We start from the raw sequence: 13,077 nt of genomic DNA on the forward strand, positions 1-13,077 counted from the left end.
CAATCGGCTCCTGAGGTGGAATATCCCTTTAAGCACTGCACACAACCACCTCAGATGTTAAGTTGTGCAGCCTCACATACTGTGAACTGCCTGAAGAGCTCAGAGACAGAATTGTGGCATAAGGCACAGATCTGGTCAAGGTCACAAAAAATCTCTGCTGCACTTAAAGTTCCTGAGAGCACAATGGCCTCCATTCTCCATAAATGGAAGACATTTGGGATGACCAGAATCCTTCCTAGAGCAGACCGTCTGGCCAAACTGAGCTACCGTGGAAGAAGAGCCTTGGTGAGAAAGGTAAAGAAGAACCCAAAGATCACTGTGGCTGAGCTCCAGAGATGTAGTCAGGAGATGGGAGAAAGTTGTTGAAAGTCAACCATCACTGCCACCCTCCACCAGTCAGGGCCCATCAGAAGCTCTCATCAGTGCAAGACACATGAAAACCCACATGGAGTTTGCTAAAAGACACCTGAAGGAGCCCGAGATGGTGAGAGATAAGATTCTCTGGTCTGATGAGACCAAGATAGAACTTTTGGCCTTCATTCTGTATCGTGATTTTTCCCGTACATATAGTATAGGGTTTTGTTAATTAGTTCTTTTACACCACTTTTTCCAGTACATGTAGTGTATTGCATTCATTTCTTCACTTGAACTCTGTTAACGTTCACATAGTACATACAGGTACACATAGTGCCAGGTTTCTTTTTCTTTATTGACTTGCATCAGATGCCATCTTGTTGTGTCTACAATGAAGTGCCCTGTGTTGTGCTTTCTCTCTTCTACTGAATTTCGCTGATGATCCTCGATTCCTGGGTTGGCCTATGGTTCCTCATCAGATTATACTGCGTGGGGTTCCGGCTCGTTGGACCTGGACGTCCGTTGGTTCCGGCCATGGCTGCTGGGATACTTTGCTCGCTGGGACCTGACCTGTTTGCTGCTTGTCTTCCTGCTACTGGATTACGCTAAGTGTAATTACAAAGATCAAATTACTGCTTTGGAATTATTCTCTGCCCGTGGACATACGGTGTTTTGCTCCTGCTTCAAATTATTCCCTTCCTGAGGATATATTCATGATTTGCTGACTTTTAATCAAACGCCTTCAAAGGATTTACCCTCTCCCAAAGGAAATTATATACTTTTGGCCTCTGCCTGGGAAATAACATCTTGGATTCTCGACGGAGACCCTCCAGGCGTCTGTTGTTCAATGCCAGGTGGTCTCTGATGGACCACCATGCCCTTGAAAAGGGAGGATATGTAGCGTGATGAATTGTCCATCTTTGACCTAAAAGGCCCTGCTCTATTTGCTCTGCCCAAGCAAAACCATAAGTTTCTGACACAAGCCTAATCTACAAGATATGGGCCAAGGCCACTCATGCTTGGTGCTCTTATCTAAACTGTTGCTTCCTCGGACAGCACAAGAAAGAAGAAAGAAGACGAAGAACTCTTCTCTTTAAATAATAATCAAATAACTTTGTTAGTCCAAATAATCATGTGAAGCCAATGTTCAATCAATCTGTGAAATAAGAATATTAATTACTTGATATTATAATCCTATAAGGGTATTTTAATAAGTAATATAACTTTAAATATTAACACTAGACTGATCACACGTAATGCTAAAGTCACATGACACATTTCCTTTTCCTGATCCAATCAGAACCTTCCAGATCTGACGCAAGGCGTGGTTTTCTTGGTGCTTGTATAATCCCCTTTTGTTGTCAAATTCTGATTCGACAGTAAATCAAAACATCCAAATTATAAAACTATGCCCCACGTCATCTTAACTTCAGTTCAAAGCGTTCTAAAGAAGTTATCGGAGTGGCCAGTCCATAACTTTCCTCTTGAAGCCAAAATAACCTAACGACAAGCTGGTTTAAATCTGTTACATGTTCCACCTGCTGCAACGGTTCTTTCAGAATAAAAGCTGAACCATCACGACCCCTTCAGGGTCTCGCTGATGCCAGTAAACTGTCGGCACCTGGGAGTAACTCATGACTGGAAGGGTCGGCAACCGCTGCATATCTACAGGTGTCGGTTCCAAGAGGGTCCAAGCTGGACCCCCGACATTCCGGATCTAAACGGGGACTTCCGTTGGGGTACGTGGACTGACAGATGGCGTCTCAATGTGTGTTATAATCTCCAAACCAAAGCTTAAGAACGGAACACCCTTTCACTCTCACTCAGAACTAATACTCTCTCTGAATTTGCTGGTTCTGAACATATTTCACACACACACCATCCTCAGTCTCACTCCACCTTAGTTACATCATACACATAGTGTTTAAAGTTAGTCTTGCTTAAATTATTTAGAAATAAATCTTCTTAAACTTTAAAACTTGACTCTCTCTCTCTCTCTTGTCTCTGGGCTAATACAAAGTGTTATCTAATCCCTGCAATAAAAAGTTCCGATCTTCTGGTTAAAGTAATATTCAAAGATCCACCAAATTGATTTCATATTTCCTATGGAATCTCACATTTTATGGGTCTTTACTTAAGATGTAACTAATGAATCGTTACAATTCTAAGCGGTATGTGTGGAGAAAACCGGGCACTGCTCATCACTTGCCCAATGCAGTCCCCACAATGAAGCATGGTGGTTTTCTGTCAATATGGGGTTCTGTGTGTACATTAATGAGGAAAAAATTATTTAATTGATTTTAGCAAATGGCTGCAATGTAACAGAGTCAGTAATTGACGGGGTCTGAATACTTGCTGCACCCACTGTATAGTATATACAGTATGTTTTTAGCATTAATCTTTCTGATAATAGTACTCGGTTTCACCCAGTCCTGTAAGGAGAATAAAGTTAGCAAAGTGCCAAAGCCAAGTGAATTTCATTTTTTGTTTCACTGTCTGTTATACAATGATTTGAGAAGGTTCATGTTTGAAAAGATCCAGCATAAAAATCCAGATTTGTTCTGGTTATCAGAAGGTGAAATGTTAAGTTGGCTTTTTAATAAAGGAACTTTTGTCCTGGCTAAATTTATAGAACGAGCGTAGGTATGTAGACAGTCTGCACTTTATCCTGTCGCTTAAATTGTTGTTTTGTAAACGTGTGGCCATCTATTGATTTATTGTTTGTTAATAGTGTCTTATAAGCCTGTAGGGCTGGGCACATGTTGTGCATGACACGTAAATAAAATGTCATTCATTCATTCTTCATTCATTCATTCATTCACATGCAAAACATGCATTTTTGGTGACAGGGTGGTTAAAGTTAGGGTGGGGGTTATTTTTTGTCATTGGGTTTTCTCCACTTCCAGCTGGGTGCAAAAGAAACAGGTCTCGAAGGGGGAGCACATATCAACATAACACCTGTTTTACAAATGGCACAAAGGAACACAAAGCGCTGAACACATCAGGGTGTTTGTAGGGCCGGCCCAAGCCTTTGTGGGGCCCTAAGCAAGTTTTGCTTTGGGCCCCCATACCAACAAGTCAACACCAGATGAGCATTTCTAGGCAACACCATTTGTGTAACATGCCCACTATAATTGGCTTCTTTTGTATTTAGCTTACATCATACAGGTGTTATTATGGATATTGATTTTAACTTTATCTCAGCAGCAAACCAACAAAAACACTAATTTATTTGAATTTTGGAATGCAGAGTATTATAAAGGTTGTAGAGTACCCAAAGGTCACAAGCATTTATCAAAATGACCAGAAATCAACTTTTTCTTTTGCAGAAACAAACATCCCATCTGCCTGGCCTCCAAACATGAAAGCACTGCACAAGGCCTTGTCACTGGATAAAGGAGACATAATAATTCCCAGCTACATTATCGTGGCTGGAACAAAAGTCATGCGGGAGACGAGACTTTCTACTTTCACTCTGAATGAAATTCATCTTCCTTGAATCACACATGACTTTTTAAAACTTGATAATTGCAAAAGTGTCATATAATCATCTCTTGTTAAATCCCAAAGTGTTTGAACAATGTGTGCATTAATCAATGATGTGATAAATGAATGTTTTTTCTGCAATGATTCATTTCAGATCTTAAACTACGCCAGATCAGTGTTTGTTGATTTAACAAGTTCATCTATCAGTATACTCACACATCATGAGATATTAAGGGTTTAACATTCACTTCACATAAATGAGTAAAAACATTCTGAGTTAACCTCTCTGAGGATCTGAGGGAAGGCGTGACTTTCTGAGGTATTTTGGTGATGCCTGTTAAACGTGTCAAATTCTGATTTTAAGTTTATAAACAATGAAGTTGATAAAAACAGGAATCACGTCCTGATCTAGTTAGTCTTTGACGTTCACTTGATAAGGCCAATTGGGTGAACAAGCATTTTGATGCCATCCATTCTTTTGACCCCAAGGTCAAAGCCTCTCTGCAACACTTGCGAGTGATAGCAGACACAACAGCTCTTTTAAGGGCCACCCAACACCTCAGACAGACATCTAACCTGCAGACCCTGGTTGCATCTCATGGCCGGTGAAAGCTAAATTCAAAGGGAGCTACGACTCTTTGGGTTCTCGTAGTCTCGACGTCCGGTGAACTCACCACTCGGGCTGCCTTTCCTCCGGACCGCCGGGAGCAACAGACACACAAGGGTATCGTAGACTCTGCACACTGGCATCGAATGGTTTTACACTAAATAAAATTTAGCTTATCAAACCACACAGCCAAACTGATTTTACAACCCAGACTTCACAACTTCTCTCAGATACTTAAGAGAGGTTTTGCTAAAACATCTAGCTTCCATTCCATCGTCCCATTCATCATCTGTTATCTGCATAACCACCATTTCATTCATACAGTACTCTGTCAAGTACAATCATTTAGTTTAGAAAAGAGAATTAAAATAAGGTTTTAACTATATTCTTGACTCTTTCTGAATTAACATGAAGTGTGTGTTCCCTTCTTCCGGCTCTTGGAGAGTACAGACACTTTTTTCCTCCTCTCCTCCCTACCTTATCCCAAGGCTCTTGGTCTGTCTTTGGGTGTACGGCGCTTCTGCATTTTTTCTGTTAACTGGAAATGATTAAAAATGGACCTGGTCAGTTGGTCTCTCAACGCGATTGACAAAATTTTTTCAACAATGAGAACGGGAGAAGGGGCTCCTGGATGCCCCTCTGGGACAGAGGCAGCTGGGTATATCATGGACTCCTGGAAACAGTGGAGCCTGATCTGCCTCTCTCAACTGTCTGTAGAGGATTCTGAAGACGTCTAGATATTTGTGGTGATGGTGTCAGGTTTCTTGCTTTTTGGCCTGAGTGGTTACCTGGCTTACCGGAAAATTAATGAGCTGTCGAGGAATATTGGCTCAATCCCGGTGCTCAGGGATGGATTACACCGCGCTGTGAATGCACAGACTCATAGCCAAGATGAGTCGTAAGCTTGGAACTCTGGCTGAGATTCAGACTCTGGCACAGAAGGTGGATTCGATCAAGGAGAAAGTTGACGGGTCAGCATGGATTGGGATAGACTAATTTACGCCATTATTGGATTTAGAGGGGTTGAGGGAAGAGGAAATTATCTCTGTCTGGCCCCAAAACAAGTTCTTATCAGAATCTGGTGCCCTTGAGCCTGTGAGACTGTAGTGAATACTCCCCCTCAGAAGAAATGTGGAATGCTTCTGTCGCCATGGCAACTCTGTCTCCTCTGTCCTCTGTCTCCCAGCCTTGGCGGGACTACGACCGGTGGAGGCCGTTGAATCGTTTCCAGGAGTCACTGTGCTTTCTAAACCCAACTACCTCCCTCCCCTGTCCAAACGGAGCTGACCAGGCCGGCTTTGTCGACAGGCGACACAGGCGGCCGCCTGGGGCGCCGTCTGATGGATAGGGCGCAAAATTTCAAAAAAAAAAAAAAAAAGAAAAAAAAAGAAATGAAAAAAAGTTTATTAAATTCATGTTTGTAATATGAAATGCACTCTCTGCATACTCAAAATTCCCCTTTGAAATGACATGAAATTAAAACATCAATATTTAAATTCAAATGATCTGGCTGCATTTCGAGCTCCCGCTTGAGCCACCGCTCCGATGCATTTGACCGTTAAGGTTGCCATAGTTACGTGTGTGGGTGGCACTGTAGAAGGACATCCTGTTGTCATTGCGTTTAAACGTTTGATATTTTACGAGGAAAAGAACACCTAAGCCATCGGGATCAGCATTCCGAAAGCGAAGGAAGGAAGAAGAATAAAAACGGGCCCAAAGCAGAGGTATGTAGACTTTATAAGTTTTGCAAAGGAACTTTGTGCATTAGCGTTGTAGCTAACTGCCTCTCCTGCCACACACGGTCCACAGACAGACCCTCGCTAGCTGTTTACACACACAATGCAGTATCTGTAACTTTAACCCATTCATTTTACTTTTGAATCGTCGTGTCCAGATGCAGTGAGACAATGTTGAGTCTCACTGTGATGATGAAGAATGTAAGATTTTTTACTGGTTTTTGGAGCTTGATTGCAGCCTTTTATGAACGTTGTTTCAAGTTTTAAGTATGCATACAATATGAATTTAATATTTGTATATCAGAAGAACGTTAGGTGTGGGTGTAGCAAATTTTCAACTTTGTCCGACACATCGGGCGGGCGTCACTGCCACGGCCGTGGCTGTGACTCCCCCGCTGCCGCCGGGCCCAGCGGGGAGTGAGAACTGCCTAAACACAGCATGACATCTTATGCCGTCTCTCTCTTGTTTACGCTGCAGCGTCTTCATCCAGGCATCACGCAGCAGCAGCAGCAGCAGCAGCAGCAGCACATTTACTGAGCTACAATCTCAGCGTCTAGAACCAGGTGAGTAAGTCACTTGTTAGGCTATTTGTAATCAGCAGTAGAAACGGGCTTTTTCAAATTAAACGGCTTATCACATATATCGATATGCAAAATTAATTTATTTAAATCCACACCAGACACTTGTTTTTGGCACAGTCAGTGCAGCATTGATTTAGCTTTGAAAATATTAAATAATCTCAACATACACATCTGAAATTGTCTCCTTAAGATGTTATTGTCAATTAGGCTGTAAATTTGTAAAAAAGGATGGACGTTAGTTTTTGTGACATAGTGAGTCATCTTCAAGGTATAAAGGTTTATGCCCTGAAGAAGGTCGTACAGAAACGTGTCGGCGTTTCCTTGTTTAATAAATGAAAACCTCAGAGTGCCTCAGATCACCGGATCTTCTTCCTCATATTCTACAATTTATTGGATGCTGAAGAGCACCTGAGAGTGAGACATACGTTTTTTCAAATATTCCCCACTTCCACCTGTTTTTGATAATTTTATTCATGTTTTCATAGAACAGATTAAAAAAGATCAATAAAATAAAAAGTCCAGTAACATTAAAAATAGTGAAAAGCATCACTGCACATGACCGAGGAATATTGAATGTGAAAGTGGCACTGTTCTTAATTCATGCATCAGAGGGCTAAGTTGCTTTGTGTGTGTGTGTGTGTGTGTGTGTGTGTGTGTGTGTGTGTGTGTGTGTGTGTGTGTGTGTGTGTGTGTGTGTGTGTGTGTGTGTGTGTGTTTATTTTCTCACAGAAGAAGAACCCAACACCAGACCAGCAGACTCAGTGCTCCAATCCAACAGCCTGAAGAGACATCATCATCAGCTTCAACAGATGTCTGTGAACATATATGAGCTGCTGGCCCCATGGATCCTGCTGATTGGCCACAGCAGTTGAACAAAATGGAAAGTAGAACTTTCTTTATGATGAAACTTTGATATTTGAGTTTTGCTTTTGATTGCACAGTTTAATGTTGCTTTTGATTTTGCCCCCCCCCAATGACATTTGTACAACATTTTGAGTTGTTGGTTATTGTAATATTCTCAGGTTACTTATCTTTCAAGCTTACATTTATTCTTCAGGCTGTTGACTTTAAAGAGTTGCTGTGTGAATATTTAAAATAAAAAATTTGTAACTAAGGAATAACTGTGGAGTTGCTTTTTCCAATGTGTCGACTTGGGTTTGGGTAAGAGGCGGGGGGGGGGGGGGGGTGGCGCAAATGGGCACTCTCGCATTGGGCACCAAATTACCCAGAGCCGGCCCTGGAGCTGACGAGCGCTGCTTATTGTGGCTGTATGCACTGATGTGTGGAGAGTCCCCAACCCTACCTCCCCACCTAGTGGACACTTATGTTGTGTAATGTCTGAAGTCTGTTGCATTTCTGTCTGAGGTGTTTTTTGCATAGCAAAGCTACCCTCCCTTTGGAGGGTAACTCTGAAGAAGCTGTTTTTCCTCCTCCTGACCCAATCCTCGTGTAAACCCTCTGATCTCTATTAAGGTAGCGCGACTCGGGTTGCAAATGACCACAGTCACCAATTCTTGTCATGTGTCTCTGCCTATGTATGTATGTCTGATCTCAGAATTTTGTGCACTGAAACTCTAATTTCCCTCTGGGAAAAATAAAGTATCTTTGAATAAGTCAAAGAAACTTAAGTCTTCTGATTAAACATTCAAAGACCAATCAGATTGATATTTCATATTTATATGTGTAGGGGGTAAATTTTGTTGCTTTTAAGCTTAATATATTACCATTACTTATGACCAATAAGCTGTGATACTCTATATAAATATAGAATATCAACCTGCTTGGTCTTTGGATGTTTAATCAGAAGATTCTAGAATTCTTTGCTTTTTCAGGGATCAAACACACTTCGTCTCAATTCATACAGAGTCAGGTTTATAAAAGGTAAGAATTTATTTTCTAAACAATTAAAAACATGACAAGTTAACCAAGATGACTGTGATGGATAAATCTAAGTGGATGGGATGTGATGTATGGTGATTGAACGGTGTGTGTTTATCAGAACCTTGTATCTAGAAGAACTGAGTTCTGGGTGTGAAAAAGAATTTGGTTTGCAATAAACTATGAAGTTGGTTCTTATCAAAACGGCATCAGACGCAATCATGTGTGTCTACCTCACCCTTTCTTTGGAGACCCTCTTCGCGGATCCGGAGGTCAGGGAGGTCGGATGACCTCTGGGCACCGAGGTTCAATAGATTAACCACAGCACTGATGCTCCAGTCCAGAGATGTCAGCAGGCACACAGGTTGGAACCAGTTTGCATCTAGAGCAGCTGTTTCTGAATAGCTTAAGGAACCGTTTTGCTGTCAGCTGTAGGCAGCTCTTAGTTTGTCGAAAGCTTGCCAAGAGATGCGATGGTTATAGAATTTTTCTCCGATGGCCAGTCAGAGTTAGCTCATCTAACAGAACCTGAATCTCACTGCATGCTGGAATGCTGGAATGATGAATCACTCCGTAAGCGACTCTGTTTTAATATTCTCATATTATGATTAACTTGGCCAGTCGGGACGTGCCATGTTAAGGGGTGTTAACAACCAAACCTCAGAACATCACGCCTTCTTTCAGATACAGGATGCTCTGATTTGTGGGCAAGAAAATATCTATGTGTGTCATGACGTTTAACTTAACTTAACTTTAATTTATTTCTAATGAACACCGTGTCTGAGTGTAGATCGTGATTACCTTGTCAGATCAAACATTACTGATCATCGTATATAAATCTTTCAATGTAATAATAATATTCATTTCAACTTCAGTAATTCAAGCACAGATTAATCAACCTTATTAATTTAAGCACAGATTAATCAAAACATTATTATTATTCATCAACCATTATTGTTTGCTATTATAACAGTTCAGTCCTTTATTCTGTGCAGGACAGCCTAGATAAGCAGACAGGCTTGGCAGAGAAGAACCTTGAGAAAGGAAAATGATGTTGATAATCTGAGTGTAAACACGCAGTGTTGAATCTTGTCCTGTAGCTTGGAAGATTAAGAGACGCAGAGGCAGATTCATGTCTGTAGATGACCGGTGGCATGCAGGTCAATCTGTAGGTGAAAACTGACCATTGCTGGACGTTACACATGGAATATCACATATTATTGATCATTTAATACATATGTAGTCAATGCTACGGTGTGGTATATTAATTCAACAAACTGAAAGAAACAGCAGACAAATACTGAATTTACATTTGAAAAGGTAGGTTTAATTTTCATTTATTTAAAAATTAGAAACATGTGAAAAATGTGTTGCACCACAAAATAAAACCAAAATGACACTATTATCATATTTTCATGTGATATATGATTTAGTTTTTATCATTTAAAGTTATTAAAACACTTTTCCTCACGTCATCTTAGTGCTCCAGTGCTCATCTCTCCAATTGATATAAAGCAGGGAGGAGGCTGGTCGCTCAATGCCTGGGACAATTAATGACATGATGGGATCTGCAACTATTGCTGGGGACTAATCTGTAAAAGAGGAGGAAAGAAAAGCCGTTGAGAAAGGTGAGCAGATGAGTGAAAGCAGTACAGGCAAGACAATATCAAGGCTGTGGCATGCCGTTTGTACATTTAACAAACAATCAGACCTCTCAGTAATTTCCTATTTTATATAGCAATAATTAAATTTATCTCAGTAATAATTGTATCCCTGTTAGTCAAAATTGCAGATGAAGACATCATCAGCTATGTTGTTACTATAGAAATGAAAACAGATCAATTATGATATTGATCACAATTGATCAATATCATAAGGTTGGGTTGCTCACCCCAAACTCACCAAAATATTATTATTTTGAGTTTTTCACCCAAAAGTCATTAATTGGCCTCTATAGCACGTGGCCACTATCTTGCACCAGCAGGTCCCTTTTTAAAATGTCTTCAGGGTTTTCTAGTTAAGGATGTGCCTAATAACAACTGGAAGGAATTAAGTTTGAGAAATCTCAGATCCCTTAAGATGGCATTTTAACATTTATCAGGCAGACTGGATATGTATTCCAGATATCGATAACTCTATTATTCCTAGTAGAAATGTACATTCCAGATATCCATGAGAACATTCTTACTGAATTACCTTTTTAGATATCGGCAACGTTCATTCTAGATCAGGGATTCCCTAAGTGTGGTGCACCCCCAGGGGTGCGCGAGCTGCCGCTAGGGGGTGCACGAGGTGAAAAGTGTAATGGCTGCGGAGCTCAGAGAAGTCTGTGAAGCCAGAAACTCATTTGTGGGTGGGCCTAAGAAAAAGTAAGTGGGCCCAATAAATGTAATTGAAAACAAGTATATTTTGCACGCGTGTGTGTCTGTGTGTGTGTGTGTGTGTGTGTGTGTGTCCTCCGCATGTGCCCTAGCTTCATAATAACAATGCGCCGAGCTTCAGCGCTCTGGCCTGCGTATGCCGATATGTTCCGTATTTGATCATTTGTAACGATATTGGAGAAATCTGAAGGTGGTGAGTCATTCTGGCAGATTGTAATTAACACCTGTCTCATGCAGGTGTTCTGACATTGTAAACCTCACACACAGAACATTGTGGATGTAACAAAATAAATCAAGAAATGATTCCCATCTGAGCATTTTAGCATTATTATATTATTATATTAGCACACTGACTGTGGGACAGCAGAGTGCGTCTGTCAGAGGTCAGACGCGTTCCAGCGGAACTACGGCTCACAGGTGCACATGTGAGCACATCTGGGCTGGGCAGAAGTCATTTTACAACATTGGTTTAAATAGCGCCAATAACGAGACGCAGTGACTGGAGCAGCTCATGGAGCTGTGCCGCACGCACGCACGCACGCATGCACGCACACACACACACACACACACACACACCCATTTCCCATAAACCCACATGAACATTTCACTTTGTCCCCCTTTAGAAATTATTCCCCATTTTTCTATAATCCTGGTGTCACCGAGTTTCCACTTTTATTACGGACCAGTTATTTCCTATCAATGCCATAAAGCTTTGGGTTAACAATTTTCTTAATTCCATGCATGAAACTATAAGCTGTGTTTGGTCATTTTGTCAATGTATTAACTGATGTTGTAATAAATTCACAAAACGTAAATAACGGCTGATCATTGTCTAGCAATTTCCGGCAATAATCGGTGCATTCTGTCAAGAATTCATCCTTTGGATTAATTTGTGGTGTTAACTCTGAGACTGATTACATTGCGGAGGTATAGATATTAAATCCAACGGTCCAGTTCCAAAAACTGGTGGTGCCCCGATTAATTAATATAAGATTATAAACAAGCTAAATCTATGCCACATTTGAAATATAGACATAAATCTATATTTATCGCTACGCTTGCTACTGGAGAGGCTGAGACCGGGTAGGCCCATCAGGAACTGCTCTGGAGTGGTTCTACTCTTATCTTTCTGGTTTTATTCTTATCAACTTCATAGTGTACCTCTTAGCCAATAGGGATGGCAGATTTAAATTCAAATGAAGTGCAGTTTTTACCTGACGACGGCGCAACACTGGCAGTTTTAGGCAGCATATTTAAATTTTAACTAAAATGCACTAAAGTGCCAAATTATTTATGACACGTGTCTACAGCACAATTAGACACTCATTTATATAGTTTATCAGCAAAAAAAGTAGATTTGGGGGTGACTTGCTCTTTAAATTAGGCTCTGTCCACTTGGTTACTATGACTAGTACTACTAGGGTTCCATCCCCTTTTTGAACATGCATTGTAGGTTCTTGGTTACTATAAGTGTTTATAGTTATGCAATGCCAACTTGATTACTCCTTCGTGGAAGGTGTGTGTGTGAGTGTGTGAAGCCTAAATTTCTGTACAAGAACTATTAAAACAGATGAGTAAAATTCATGAAGGAGTACAAACAACAGGAAAAAAGACAGTAGTACAATAAATAAATAAGAGAGGGCCAGTTCTTTGCTGTCTGATGTCTGTTTCATGCAACCAAGCTTGCACCCAGCCTCTCCAGTCAAAAAAAGTGTAAATTCAGTCTGCCCTGCCAGGTCTCTGAGGGACCACCACTTTTAGGTTTCCCACTTCCAGGAGGAGGAAATTATTTGATCCCTGCAGACAGTTCTGTGTGGTTAAAAAAACGTTGTGGCTGTTCCCAGCCAGAAGGGATAAATAAATAAAAAAACTAACCCCACTTCGTAACATTTTAATTGGCTTTGGATGCTTAGCTGCGGCTCGCCAGTGGTTTCAGCGGTCAGGCAAGTTTGGAGTGCAGCAGCCACTGATGTTTTAAGCTCCCAAACACAGACACACACACACACACACACACACACACACACACACACACACACACACACACACACACACA

General features: G+C 41.0%; 1 long non-coding RNA gene across 1 annotated transcript; it reads left to right on the forward strand.

Annotated features, from left to right (window-relative positions):
- Positions 1-6,040: 6,040 nt before the first annotated feature.
- Positions 6,041-7,874, forward strand: LOC139071259 (uncharacterized). Its single transcript, XR_011521291.1, has 3 exons — positions 6,041-6,171; positions 6,662-6,747; positions 7,495-7,874. It is a non-coding gene; the product is annotated as an uncharacterized lncRNA (long non-coding RNA).
- The last annotated feature ends 5,203 nt before the right edge of the window (positions 7,875-13,077 follow it).

Source organism: Nothobranchius furzeri, chromosome 1 (genome assembly GCF_043380555.1).
Source record: "Nothobranchius furzeri strain GRZ-AD chromosome 1, NfurGRZ-RIMD1, whole genome shotgun sequence".
Lineage (NCBI taxonomy): Eukaryota > Metazoa > Chordata > Actinopteri > Cyprinodontiformes > Nothobranchiidae > Nothobranchius > Nothobranchius furzeri.